Below are 15,706 nucleotides of genomic sequence, written 5' to 3'. Positions count from 1 at the left end.
ATTAAAATTACGTTATTTTCATATATTTGTTATTTGCATATTCGTACAGTTACAACTTTGTCTACAATATGACGTTTTGCCTCTTAATATTTTGACTTTATTCTTTTAAAATTACTGCAGATTTTTCCATTTTTGTTGTCGTTGTTGTTTTTTTTCTATTAAATTATTTTTTTCAAATGTGGCGCGGGCCAGTAAAAAAAAAAGTAGACGCAGGCCGCAAATGGCCTCCAGGCCGCACTTTGGACACGCCTGTGTTACACCATAATACAGAGTGTATGTTTTTTGGTGACTTAGTTGTTTTGTGGAATGGTCTCCTTTTAGCTCGAATCATATACGTATGTGCTTGGTGCAAGAAAGGGTCTGCAGTCTAATTTTAGTCTGAGGGAAATAACAGCAAACATTCTGACATTGAGCACCTGCTGCCTGATGTCTTACACTCACAGAAACAACATCAGTCTGTTGGAAATCAATATGAGGCCTAAATCCTCTCAGAGCTTCCATAAGCTTTGACTTGTGTCTCCTGAACGTTTATCGGAATCACATGCATGAGGTTTGCATGAAAATACCACGCAGCATGCTTAAAAATGACATTTTTTTATGGCTTGACAATCGAACACTATTTATACATGAATTTCTGTTGTCCGAGAGACGCCAGTGGCAAGGAGGGGAGCTGATACATGAGAAGTCCCTTTTTAAGGCTACAGGCTTGGGTGTCTTGGCTTACGTTGAAGCAGCTCAAAAGTGGAAAGTGTAAGATTATCTTTGATAAAACTGTGCCGTGACCTCAACCGATCTATATTTAAATAAGGCAGTTAAACAAAATGAAACCCAAATGAACTTTTTCTTATTATATTGTGAATATGAGGGGTGCGCATACCTGATGGTAGATGCAGGTTTTGCTTTTGTTTTGCTTTCAATCCTGTTGGTACAACAAGAGCCCAATATTACTAGAGCTGTCCATAGTTAACAGTAAAATAATGTTACGTCAATGTTTTGTTGCATTTTTGCTAAATGCACTTGCTTGCAGAAATACCTTCGGCTGTATCGTTTTTTTTTATTTTATGTATCATGCATTTAAGATTTAAGGTAGCATACATGCTGCTAACAATTCCATTGGCGCTGTGTGCAGGTAAGCCACTGGCACCCGGCCAGACAAGGACATATCACCAGCTTGTCCATCAAGCCACACAGTTTGGTTTACCTTTTGGTGAGCGGATGTTAGGACAAACTGCTCTCTGCTTGTTAATCCCGGCTCAGAGTGCCACGGGCCATCTCATCCTCAAGTGAACTGGAGCTTTAAGGAGAGAGCCGCACTGCGCTGGCCACTCCAAAAATAAAACTCTTCCCTCCAGTGCATGTTGCAGGCATAGCTGGGAGCTTTTCCAGACCACCTGAGGTGATCAAGGTGCAGCCCCTACAGGCGGCCGCTGGCCACCTCACCAGCAAGGGGGTGCTCATACATTCACCAGACTTGGTAAACCGGGTAAAGTTGGCCAAAGTTCAAAGCTACTTTGGAATATCAGTGGCCTTTAAAGTGGAACCTTGGTTAGCGTTGTTAATTTCTTCCAGAAGCTAACGTTACAAACACAAAACACGTTTTTATCGTTTTACAATTATAGTTTGACATGCAGAAAACAATTAGAAATGCATATAAATACATATAAATGAGTAATGAAGGGGATAAATGAACATTTAAGGTTACTTTTACTTTCACTGAAGACGTGTTTCTTAACGTGACTGGAAACAGGAAGGTGGTGGTGGTTGATCTCGCTGCCATGTCTTTGGGAGCCGTCACGTGTTTGGTGAAGGTAAAGGTAACCTTAAATGTTCATTTATCCCTTTCATTCCTCTTTTATATCAAATATTATACATTACAAATATGATACATTTACATAAAGTGTCCAAAGTGCAGCCCAGGTGCTATTTGCGGCCCGCGGCACATTCTAAAATTATTATTTAACAAGAAAACTAATGAAAACTCAACAGCAATAATGGAAAAATCAGCAATAATTTTACAAGAATCAAATCAAAATATTAGGAGAAAAAAGTTGCACTCTTACCAGAAAAAGTCCTAATTTTACATGAATAACATCTTAATATTATGAGGTAAAATAAGGTAATTTTAGTAGCAAAAAATTGACCGGAGCAGATGCTAACTAAGGTTTCACTGTATTGTATTTCACTGTATATAAAGGAAGCTAATAAGTGTGTGTAGTGAGGCAAAAACTGACAGAGACCTAAAAGTCCACCAAAAGCGTACATTTGTACATTTTGATTAGGGCTGTCAAATGTTTCATCAGATTAATCACAGTTTTCAAATGAATTCATTATGGTTAATTTGCATTTGCAACTACATAAATCTCTCGCCTTTAGAATTTCAGGACTTCACTCTATCACTGTTTTTCAAATATATATTACAATACTCCCTCCTTTATCACTGAGGTCAATTGGTTCCAGACCAGACCACGGTAAGTGAATTTAGGTGAAGTAGGATTCAATATTAATGAATGGAAAATGCCCGTAGTTAGAGCATAGAAAACCTGTTTACGATCTTCTAAATATGTTTTTTTTTAACATTATTAGAGCCCTGTAGACTGAAATAACACCCCTGTAGTCAGTGTTACACGCGTATTATTCTTTGTTTACACCACACTGCGCAACACTTATGCGCAGGCTACGGGATCACTGTAAGGACATAGAGATGGCATTAAGCATTTAGCATGCTACCGAGCTAACAAGTTAGCCTCCAATTTATTTATTCTGAACTTAAGAAAGGGTTTCAAACAGAGTTTGTAAGAAGGACAAAGTAAGAAGCCAAAAACTTACCACTACCACACAGAATGGGAGGAAAACTTTTTTTCACTGTTATGGTGGACATGCCATGGTTGACTCCATGCAGTGTTACGGTAATGTAATCTAAGGTAATGTCTCTTCAGTGTAACATTACTGACACCTAGTGACCGGAATATACATATGACTTGTCTTTCAATATTTTTTGACTCATACTAGTCCATAATCAACCACAAAACACCAATAATTTATTAATTAATACAATTTTAAACAACCGCGATGGAGTGAGGGAGCGATGTTCGAACTTTGAAGTGGCAAGGGACAACTGTAAATAATAAATGATGCTGTTTCGTGATTGAATACAGACAATTATTAGTAAAAAAAAACAAAACCTGCATATACAAGCAAATTTAACATATTGTTACCTCAAGCATTTTCAAACATAAAATAGCTAAATCAGCTAAAATACAAATATATGGCATTCAGAAGATGCATTCAAAGACCTGATAATATCTAGTATTCTACACTGGTCACTGGAAGTCAGTAGTGTTAGTGTAATGTTGGGTGAGACACACAAGCACCAGACTCGACTCCAGACTCGGAACAACATGCTTTTATTGCAGGCTGATGATCTCACAACAGGCACAATAATATCTAACATGGGCTACTGATGCGGCCGTAACCCGTGCCAAGCTAAACCTAAACTCCTAACCCCCGACGTCACTTACTGTCCGACCCCCAATCTGCTCCCCTAGTACCGGAAGACATGTACAGCAACACACACACATTTATGTCCTAGGAGTGTAAAGGTCACTACAGGTGTGTTATTTCATGTCTAGAGGGCTCTAATAATGTTAAAATCCGTATTTTTAAGGTGGTAAAAAGACTTCTATGCTCTAACTACGAAAACATGAAAACATACATGCACCCTCACCCTTCCACCAAAGCTATTCAGACTCTTTTAGATGCTGTTTGACGGCGGCGCCGAGTGTTGTGTTCGTGTAAACAACAGTGAGGCCGACTGTTTCCACATCGCGGCCATGTCCGCTCGGGTTGCGTGGCCACAACAGACCTGTTTAACTGTGTCAATGACTATCTGATGATGACAGTGTGCGCCCGCTTCCCTGGAGTCAAGATTGGTGACTACGACCTAACCGACCTAGACTACGCCAACGACACCACCCTGTTCTGCTGCTCATACCCTGAGCTGGAGGGAGCGGCAGTGAATCTGGGACTGCATGTTAAGTAGTCCAAAACCAAACTAATGCCTGTCCGTTATGGTCCCAATCCACCCCACATTGTGTATGGCTCTGAGTCTGATGAGTTTGTTTCATTATTTGTTTACCGGAGCTGAGAAGTCAATGAAAAATCACTGGAGACCACTATGGAGATAGCATGACATCTCCATAGTGGTTGCACCAAGCTTCGGGTCTACGATGCCACCGTCTTGCCAGTGCTCCTTTATGGGGCCCAGACCTGGCCAGTCTGCAGGACCATGGCTTCCCAGATCCATGGCTTTATTAAGCTTACCGGCAGGTGATCAGAATTTTACAACAAAGTATCAAGAAGAATAGGTAAGTCCACAAATGTTTTTCTGTTATAAAAAAAATAAATAAATAGGATTAAGAAGTATTTGAAAACAATTTTAGTTCTTCTTGTTTGCCTGTTGTAATTCCAATATTAACTTGTGTTTTTAGCACTGCAAGTTTTGAAGCCAGATTGACTGTCGAAGCTAGCGCTTCCATAGCCAAAGTAACCTTTGCATCTCACAGCACACAGCTAATGCACGTTCAAGAATCGCCGAGTAAAGTGTACAATCTCAACACTTTATCAGTGAAGCATAAAGACATAAACATGTAAAAATTGCCTATTTTTGGAATAAAAAATCATTTTCTTAGGGTTGAATTTAACAATGCCATGCACTGTTATTTGTGCATGCAGGTTGCTTGGCAACCTTATCAAGCCTTCTACAGCTTGCACACGTAGAAAGCACACACACATACCCTTGACTGACACAAGCTGGAGCCAGTTAGATGCAGACTCATCGCCACACACCACTGATCCACTTAGGCAAAGTGTACCTCCCCTGCATGGGCGGGACTCAAGAATAGCATAACACAATAGGCACTTCTTGGTTAGACACTTCTTGCTTGATGGACTGAAGTCCAGCGCTAAACTTTGTGACATCTTCCAGACAATTCCAGACAAGATTGAAAATACAGAAAAGTGTGTCCGACTGATCTCTTCTCAGGTTAAACAAACTTGAATGTTTCATTTTTGGCCAAAATTCAAGCTCAAACAAAACCAAGAATTTGCGGGTCCATCCGTGAATTGTGTATTCCTTCACTATCCAAAGACATATATAGAAAAATAAACTAATGGTACAGTAAAAGTGAGTGTTGCTGCAATGTTGATACTTAGTCTACAGCTGATTTGCTGCTCATGCGCAGGTTTTGCTCGACAGGAGATATGATCTCAATGAGGATAATGAGATGTATTACAAATAACAGGTGCAAACCCAAAGGCAAGATTGGATTGTTTATTATCTGGATAACGTGTCCGAACACAGATCCCGTTTTAATACCAGTTGTAAATGGGATCAAAGACTGGTGGACTGGACTGAACCTGGACACTTCTGCAACTAACTCCTTGTGCTAACTTATTCTAACTCACGCTGTGCCAAATGCTGTTCTCTATTGCTTTTTGGTGCTTGGATCCTCCTTTTAAGTTTTACATGTGGACATCTTTCCGACATTTTGTAGTCTTGCATCGTAACATAACACAAACAAAACAAGCAATATTGACACATGTTATTAATTTCTTTACGTAGAGACTTTAGACAGAATGAAACAATATGTAATACTCCCCTGAATAGCATTCTGAAGTGTGAAAACAATGCGGGTGTCAACAATAGGCTTAGCGCCTTTGCTGGCATTCTAGAATGCAGTGGCATGCAGTCAGGGCCAGCGAGGCCTTCCCTGCGATCAAAAGCACTGACCTGCATTTACAACTTAAATTCTATTATTTTTTCCATGAAATTGTATTCATTTATTCCCAACAGTCTATTATCTTCTTATTGTTTTCTGTGTGTTGCTACCTGATCTGCCCAGGGCCTTCAGAATCAGGAGTGCTGGCCCATATCACTTACACACTATTAGCAATGCCGCTGTATTTTGATCCAATCAGATTTCAGGTTTGCTAATAATGTCAACCTTTTTCCTGTCCTCTGATTGGTTGATAAGAGTAAAACTGTTCAACAAATTGTCATTACCGATCTGGAAAAGAGGATGGATGTAGTCTATAAATAATCAGCATCTCTGGTGAATATGGTGTATTCTAATTAAACGATTTATGTTTTTGTCATGAATATTGATTCTTAACTGTTCCAGATGACGTTGTAGTGTAGAGGCTCGGAGTTATATGTTGCTTGTTGCACTGTTGCATCTTAAAGAGGTTCTAAGTAGAGCTTCAAAATGTATGACAAAAATGTATTGAGTAAGCAATTTCTTTGCAAACTCAAAATTAAAGTGAAATAGGCTGTTCATCAGCTGATCAAAAGTTTAAGACCGCAGCCTTTAAAAGCCAAAAATGTGGATTGAATGTCATTTTCTGTCAGGTATTCACATTGTCATGATCTCTTGATGACAGAGGCAAAAAAGCTTTCTCTCTTTGAACGCGGTGGGATTGTTGAGCTGCATAAGCAAGGCCTCTCGCAGCGCGCCATTGCTGCTGAGATGGGATGCTGTAAGACAGTCATTTGAAACTTCATCAAAGATCCTGAGGGGAAACAAAAAAGTCAAGTGGTCGACCCCAAAAAATGTCCAATCTGACTGGGTGTTCGTCAAAACGCGGGACCATCCTCTGGCCAAATGAAGGTCGTTACAGGTGCCGAGTGCAGTCCAGTAAACATCAGACGGCATCTGCGAGAGGCGGCTTTTAAGAAAGGTCTTCGAAAGTCTCAGCTCCTTCAACGCCACAAAATTGCCCATTTGGAATTTTCACGAGAGCATCAAACATCGGACATCGGAAGGTGGAAGAAAGTTTTAATCTCTGAGGAGAAAAAATGGAACCTTGATGTCCTGGTCCTGATGGTCCAGATGGCTTCCAACGTTACTGGCATGACAATGTTGGATGTTTTCCATACAGCACAGTGGAGGGGGCGCCATCATGATCTAGGCTGCTTTTTCCTTCAATGGAACAATGGAGCTTCAGGTTGTGCGTCAAAGGGAAGCTGGCTATGTGGAGATGTTGCAGGGGGCGTCCCTCATGGCTGAAAGCCCTCATCTGTGTGGTAATGACTGGCCTTTTCAACAGGACAATGCTGCAGTTCACAGTCCCTGCCTGATAAAGAACTTCTTCCAGAGGAATAAGCTCACTCTTTTGGACCATCCTGCGTTTTCCCCTGATCTAAATCCATTTGAGAACATTTGGGGATGGATGGCAAGGGAAGTTTACAAAAATGGACATCAGTTCCAGACAGCGGATGCCCTCCATGAAGCCATCTTCACCACCTGGAGGAACATTCTGACTAGCCTCCTGGAAACACTGGCATCAAGCATGCCAAAGCCAATTTTTGAGGTGATTAACAAGAATGGCGCAGCTACTCATTACTGGGGTTGTGCATCAAGTGTCGGACATCGATGGGAACCGGGACTAACATTCCGATTCTCTCGGGATAGTTCAAATGTATTTATTTCCTAGATTCCTAGTTTCGATGCCCACTTTGCCGAACCGAGGAAATAGCCGGCGAGCTTCAGTGAAGAAGAAGCGGCTAAAAAGTTAGGCTGAACTTCATAAGTACGAGCGGTCGGCTCAGTGCAACATTTGCAACACTATGATCATGCAAAGGAAGGTGCATGATCAACATGATTTTATTCACATTAATGGTGTAGTAAGCAGTCAGTCAGAATCAGGAAGTCAAACAAGAAATAACGTCTGTCTCATGCCAATATAACCAAGGGTTTCAGGATGCTAGCTGATGTGGAAGTTCAGTGTAAATAAACGATGGGAGGTACGGCTAGGCAAGTTTATTTATCAAGAATTGTTAGGAACCGGACTCGAAACGAGGAATCGGAACCGGAATCGGAATTGTCAAACGATGCCCATCCCTACTCATTACTGACTCCTTTTTTCAACATTTTATTTCTTTTGAAGAGACATCAAGAGTGTATACGTTTCACTTTAGCTTTGCCTCACGTAACTACGGCACGTTCCAGGACTACCAGGCTGGCACATTTATGCTGTACAGTCCATTTTACCTCACTTATCACGTACTTGTAAACTATCATAGTCTTCTAAAATGTAGCACTTTTGAACATCTTGAGATAATTTACACACCTTTTATTGTGACTAAGACTGTTTTACAGAAGAGTGTAATGGAGAGAAAAGTGTGACCACAGTGTGCTATATGCGGTGCAAAGATGACGCCAACACCCAGTGATGCAGCGATGACGCCAGTGATGATCCTCTCTGACCAATCCCAAGGCTTGTGTGTTTTTTCCGCCATTTTTAATAATAATAATAATAATAATAATAATAATACCCTGTGATGGTTACAAAAAACATGAAAAGATTAATCTACCTAAGCTATGGAGTACCAAACCGCTAAACCGGGGGTGTCCAAAGTGCGGCACAGGGGCCATTTGCAGCCCATGGTCATTTTATTGGCTTAGTTGTTTTTTTATTGGCCCGTTTTATTGGCCATTATTTATTATCAAAATATATCATTTAACAAGAAAGCTAAAACTAAAATTTAAAAACAGCATAAATGGAAAAATCAATAGTAATTTTACAAGAATAAAGTCAAAATATTAAGAAAAAAATTGTAATCTAACGAGAAAAAGTTGTAATTTTACAAGAATAATGTCATTTAAAGTTAAAATATCAAATAGAAAAATGGTTATATTTTTAAAGTCGTAATATTATCAGAAAAAACAAAACAACAAATAAAGTCGTAATTTGGGGAAAATTAGGTTACAGAAAAAGTTATGTTACGACAAAGTCAAAATATTATGGAAATAAATTCAGAATGATTAGAAGAAAATTTACAAGAAGAAAGTTGAAATTGTTGTAAAATTAAAAAAAACCCAGCAGGAATTGGAAAAAAAAGCATAAATTTCACTCCACTGGCTTCCAGTTCATTTTAGAATTGATTTAAAAATTTTACTATTTGTTTCTAATGCCATTAACGGCCTTGCTCCGTCGTACCTGTCGGAGCTTTTAACTATCCGCAATCACGACACGGCCCTGCGTTCCTCGGGACAGCTTCTGTTAGAAGTCCCACGGGCAAAATACAAACAGTGGGGCTAACGCTTTTTCTCCGTCGCTGCTCCCAGACTGTGGAACAAACTGCCCACTGATATTCACACCACTACTGAAGTCGGCCTTTTTAAATCGAAATTGAAAACTCATTTATTTAGACAGGCGTTCTACACCGACTAGGGCGGTCTTGTATTTATGTTCATTTTATGCATATTTAGTTCTTGTTGACTCCCATTTTATGTACTTTTAAAGGCTTTTAGCACGCTGCAGCACTGAAGCATTTTCTTATCGCGTTTTTATTCTGTGTTTACTTTGTGTTCATGTTTTATGCTGTGTTCTTATGTATCGTCTTATTGTGAAGCACTTTGGGAACCCGTGGGCTATTGTAAAGCGCTATATAGATAAACTTTGATTGATTGATTGATTGAAATTTGCATGAGAATAAAGTCAAAATATTAAGAGAAAAAAATTACAATTTTACATGAATAAACTTATATTATGAGGAAAAATAATGCCATTTTAGGAGAAAAGTAATATTATGAGAAACAAAACAAAGTTGTAATTTTTGGAAAATTTGATTGTGGATAACTTTATAATATTATAAAATTATCATAAAATTATTAAAAGGAAATTTATGAAGATTATTTAAAAATAAAGTAGAAATATTTGGATAACAGCCAAAATGGTGGGGAAAAAATATAAAAAGTTGGTAATAGTAATTTACTTTTTCACTTATATCACAACACGGAGATGCATTTTTTCTTGAACTATTTATAATTTCTTAGCATATCTACATTTACATGAAATGGTCTACTTCTACACTCTCTCACTTACATGCCACACTGGTTGACGGACTGATTCATGAAGTAGCTGACAAACACACACACACACACACACACACACACTCACTCACTCCATTGTCTGGATGCCAAGCTGATGTGTAACCCCCTCCCTCCTCCCAGCCTTCCATCACTGTAAATTTAGCATCAGAAGCTTCTCAGCTGCTCCTTTCCAAAACCCAAGCCCTCCTCTTCCATCCACAGTATTTCATCCATCTCCTTCTCTGGGGTCATGGCTGGCCCCCTCCCCACATTTCCCACACACACAAACATATATACTACACCCACACCTCACTGTCATCCCACAGCCAATAAGGGCCAGATAAGCTCAAGTATCACTGTAACACAAGGACATATTCTCGGAGAAGGGGCAGCAGATTCTGCACACCTTCATCTTCATAGGAGCTTCTCTTCCTCCCTGAGGTAAGCAGACAGGCAAACACCCTTTCAAATGAAACATGCCATAGGGAGATTGATTTTTTTTTTACGATACATATACAGGATACGATAAATGTGGTAGTGATAATGAATCGCAAGTTTGCATCCTTTGTTTGAGGCTGCAGCTTCTGATGTCCGGGATGATGCTTGATTTTAAATATGTACTGTACTTGTTGGAAACAGTTGTTATAACTCATCAGCTCATTGAAAGCTTTTTCAAATTGCATTGCAACTTGGAATGATATTAAACCTCATTCTTTTCAAATGTATAAGACTAATACAGCATTTTGCTGAAATATAGTATTGATCCGAGTTATTTTTTTTAAATAAATCAAATACAATAAATAATATTTATTTAATTAAAATACGTACTTTCTTTAATTGAATAATATAATATGTAATACAATAGCTAATAAGCCACCCATCCTGGTATGTATACAAGGTGTATGTATTTTCTACGCCAGTTGTCCACATTAGGGTCACACCAAAGTCTTCCATGAATTTTTGTATTTAATAAATAATATTTAATTCAAATATTGTCTTTATTTAAGTCAATATTATCAAATAATAAAAACATGAATAAATGACTAATTGAGAAAAGAATACAAAAAAAGACATGAATAATCCAGCCATCCATCTTTTTCTACGCCCCTCGTCCACATGAGATGGAGCCTGTCGCCAGTCCATCACAGAACACACGACTGACCACAAAAAAACGTATGGACAATTTAGCGTCTCCAATTAACATGCGTGTTTTTGGAAGCTTGAATAAGCAGAGAAAAGCCAACGGAGATCCAAACCCGTGACTGTCCTTATCTCTCTTTCCAACATTTCCACAGTTATTTCCTTACTGTGTGCTGAGGGCTGAAACGGACTCCCTCTTTAGTACGACAGCTATGTGGGCACTTGTACCTGAACATCTGCAAATGAGGCCGATGTGTGTTCACAGATTTAGCAACAGGTTTCAGGTTCTACACCAGCAGATTGGAAAGGGATTTCTACTTCATTGAAGCACAATAACAAGTATTACCTTCTCATCACTTGCACATATTCGGTATATCAGTATGATGATATGACCAATGACGTGAATGCGTAATATGTGAACCCGGCTGTCTCTTGAGTGATATATGAGATTTTGATGCAAGTAATAACATACTAAGTCCTGTTGGCTGGCCGTGTCAGACTGATGCAGTGGACTATAAATACAACTCGTATTGGCATTTCGATCTAAATCTGCAGTCACTTTGGCGGAGGATGCTTGTCTCCACAGTCTCACCTGCTTCACGGCAGAGTTTTGATTTCAGGAAGACTCCGAAATACTTCTCAGCATTTCGTGTTTCCCATACTAGAGAAATGAAGCGGCCGTCCACTAAATATACAGAGCGCTGATGTGTCGGTATGTACTGACTGGGTACCGGACACAAAGGAGACACGCTGTAAGTCGATCAAAGCGCTCGTTCGTTGGAAGTGGATGCTGATTGGCTGATGGATTGCTGAGGATCCTCCCTCCGGTCCAAGCCTGAGGATTAAAGTCGCTATTTGGACTCTGTTTCTCAGCTGATGGGTCGAAATATGATCCTTAACTAATCCTTTTAAGTCCTCTGCACCTGTGCCCGCCACGAAGTGTGAAGGAGTCATCCAAAGAGACTTTATATATATCAAATATGATACAGTTGTGTACAGTTAGCAGAAATCCTGCCACTTTGGCTCTTGCTGAGCTGCTACTCATCTCCCCTGGACTGGAAATAGCATCGGTGTTGGAAGTGATGTTCAGCACCAACGTGCAGTGTAGGAACATTTTCACGCTTGTCTTGGAAGTTTTCATTACTACTTTGGGGAAAAAATAAGACAGAGGAGGTCTGGAATAAAGATGTAAAACTTGTGCGGTTGATTACCTTAGCAAAGGGGTCAGATGACATGCAGAGTGTCTGGCCAACAACAGCTTCCTGACTGAATCTCTGCAGGTCAATTCCGATTTTTTTGCTAATTTTTGTCTTTTTCATATGTAGATAGAAATCCAATATGTATCCAATTCTACTGCAGTCTGAACGTGACTTATATGTCATCGAAAGGTGACAAACGTCACAATTTATCGACAAAACAGACATGGGGGACGAAGAAGCGAAAAACAGTCAGTGACAAAGACAAGATGTTTTGGAATTGATAGCTCATTAATGTCCTGGCGTTTGTGGCAATTTCAAGGATTTTGTGCAACGGGAGTCAACATTTTCTTAACTAAATAATTCCATGTTGGAGATTAAGAAGGAAGACGGCAAGAACTTGGGTTATGGCTGGGTTATGGGTTATGGGTTATAGGTTATGGGTTATGGGTTTTGGGTTAAGTCGCGTTTTTTTGGTAATGTGAACCACTACATAAAAAGATTGGATCTAACAAAAAATCTGGTTTGGGCATCATACCCTGCAATGTGAACGTAGCCTTTGGCAATTCTTTTTGCTCATATTCAACCTCATATTTGAATTTTTTAATGTCAGTGTGAACAGTACGATTCCAAATTTTTCAAATGCGACTCGGGCCTTGTTCATATGTAGATATAAATCTGCTACATACCGGAGTTACTGCAGTCTGAGCGGTGAAGTCACGTTAATTGAAAGGTGTTTTGCCGTGCTTACTAAGACTTGAATAAAGATCACTGATGTGGGCAAAAATTGTTCTTGTTGTCCAAAAATTATTTTCAAAATCTGTCAACGAAGCAGCTCACGTCATTGTCCCACCACCGCTGGCTCCGACATCCCCCCACACGCTCCACAATACAGACGTCACAGCAAGCTCTCCACACTACCATAGCCAAGTCTTGGCCACTCTCTTCTTGAAAATAATTTTCGGATGACAAGAATCACTTTGCCTACATCGGTGAGTACCTTTAGACAAATCCCACATGGTCGTATAGGTCGAATATATGCGACCTGACCGTTCAAACTGAAGTAGATTGAATACATATCGGATTTATATGAACATATGCGCAAGACCAGAGTCGCATTTGAAAAAAATCTGAATTGCACTGTTCACACTGACATGAAAAAGCCAGATACAGGTGAGCCAAAAAAATTGGAACTGACCTGTAGTGGGAACATAGTCCAGGTCTAGTAAGGACCAGGATGGGGTCCATATGTTAGCACCCAAAGCGTCAAAGGCTATGTTCACACTGCAGGTCAATTCTGTTTATTTTTCCCATATGTGACCTGTATCTGATTTTCTCATGTCAGTGTGAACAGTACAATTCCAATTTTTGCAACCCAGGCCTCTTTTGTGTGTAAGTCCGATATATATCCGATGCTGCTACAGTCTGAACGTTCGGGTCCGGTACTGTATATCCGACCTCTACATCATTGAAAGGCGTGTTTAGCCATTCAAAAGTTGGGAAAAGGTATTCACTCACAAATGTTGGCAAAAGTTCTTGTCATCCAAAAATGATTTTGAAAATCTGTTTGAGTGACACGCTCACGTCAATGTCCCAACACGTAGTCGACATCTCAGCAAGTTCCTCATAAACTTTCTTAGCCAAAATCTTGCCCTCTTCCGTCTTAATCTCCTATGTGAAATAATTTTGGTTAAAAAAAAATGTTGACTCCAGTTGCACAAAATTACTTCTGTGAACACACATGCATGTGACGTCTTCACATTTTTGTCACATTTTACACAATTTTTAGTTTTTTTTTTATGGGAACGACTACATAAAAAGATCCGATTTCAACAAAAAATTGGAATGGACATCATACCCTGCAGTGACAAGCGCCTGCTTGAAAGTGACTTCATTTACATGTAATACACAGTGTGTTGAGATATGACAATTTAAAACAAATAATAATAAAATAATAATACAAAAAGTTTAGAATTGCAACCATTAATGGATGAATGAATTATGAATCAATTATCCAATTAAGCAACAACAACTTTGGTTCTTTTTTTTATTTAAAAATGTACATATTCTCTGATTTCCGCCTCTCAAATGTAAATATTTTTTCATTTTCATAGTCATCCGTGAAAGCGGACCTATTATTTTTGTGAGTTTAGGCAAAACAAGATATTCACACACATCAGCTTTGACTTTGGAAAACAGTGATGGACATTTTTGTCTGTTTTCTGATATGTTGCAAACCAAACTACTCACTGTTTGGTTCATATTGATTTGGTCAGTTTATGGCCCAACCGATATCAATTAATCAAAACAACAATGTTCGGATTAATCGACTAAGAAAATAATTGTTAGTTGCAGCCCTAAAACGGTTAAAAAAATAATACATGTAACTTATAAGAAACTATGTTAAACTATGTTAACTACCAATAAATTATCATTTTTTTCCAGAACTCAGCCATCATCAAGGCGCAACACACGCACACACTCATAGCACTTTATTTATTTATTTATTTGTATTATTTACTTGTATTAATGTCTCGTCTGTTGTTGTTGCTTAATTTATTGGTATATATGTTTGTGTGTTTATGTTTCTTATGTTCTTATTCTTTCATTTGTTTTCTTTCTTTTCTTGGGAGAATGAACAGAATAAGATTTTCATTGCATGGTATAACTGCTGTTGTACTATGCACATGACAATAAAACTCTCTTGAATCTTGAATTCCCCAGGAAATGTCAGAATTTTGTCATTTTGTTTCCCATTTTAATAGTTTCAAGTTTTAGAATTGCCGGAGCCGCACAACTTCCGGGCTACATCAGCGTAAGCGTCCTGTTGCCGGTAAAGTCGGGCCTTCACAATAAAAGCATGCCAGTAGCATAAACAAAGTTGCAAGGGCATCCGGTGTGAAAAAAAAAGTAAGGCCTAACCATTAATTTGCCCTATTTTCCATCATTTACCCTTCATTTCTGAAAAATGTCTCAAATTTTTAAACGCAAATGTTGACAGGTATGGATAAAGGAAGTCAACTATGTAATGTAGGGGTGTCTAAAGTGCGGCATGGGGGCCGTAGCTCATTTGATTTATTTTGTCAAATTAGATGAAATCATTAATAACTCATTCAATAACAAAGACGTAGTTACACATTTTTATAAACCCGAACGCCCAATCCCAACAATGTATTTATATGTTTTTAAAATTGTTTTGTACAAGAGGCAAAAAGAGGCTATGGCACAACAAGGTGGTGCATTTGATAAGAGCTTAGCAAAGATCATGTGCACAGAAAAAACACACATGACAGGAAGGAGGAAGTGAAAGAGTGTGAAGGAGTGTAGCGTGCAGAAGGTTACGCATTGTAGGGAAATTTTAACGCATACACATGCGCGCACGCGCGCACACACACACGCATGCACACACAACATGCAGTTCCAAATGTGAAAATTGTAAATACGTCATGGTGTTATATTTGTAAATAAATTGTTATTCTGTTGCAAAACAACCCCTTT

The 15,706-nt window shown here is 39.0% G+C and overlaps 1 protein-coding gene across 3 annotated transcripts in view; it reads left to right on the top strand.

The window, feature by feature from the left end:
- Positions 1-10,162: 10,162 nt before the first annotated feature.
- The window catches only part of LOC129178872 (troponin T, fast skeletal muscle isoforms-like), a 28,537-nt gene continuing 22,993 nt past the window's right edge, over positions 10,163-15,706 (top strand). For all 3 annotated transcript variants that reach the window (XM_054771519.1, XM_054771518.1, XM_054771517.1), the window contains exon 1: positions 10,163-10,313. The gene's annotated coding sequence lies outside the window, so the exon portion shown is untranslated. The remainder of the gene's footprint in view (positions 10,314-15,706) is intronic.

This window comes from Dunckerocampus dactyliophorus, chromosome 3 (assembly GCF_027744805.1).
Source record: "Dunckerocampus dactyliophorus isolate RoL2022-P2 chromosome 3, RoL_Ddac_1.1, whole genome shotgun sequence".
NCBI classification, from domain to species: Eukaryota; Metazoa; Chordata; class Actinopteri; order Syngnathiformes; family Syngnathidae; genus Dunckerocampus; species Dunckerocampus dactyliophorus.
Note: the sequence above shows the minus strand (reverse complement) of the source record. Positions and strands in the feature narration are given on the sequence as shown.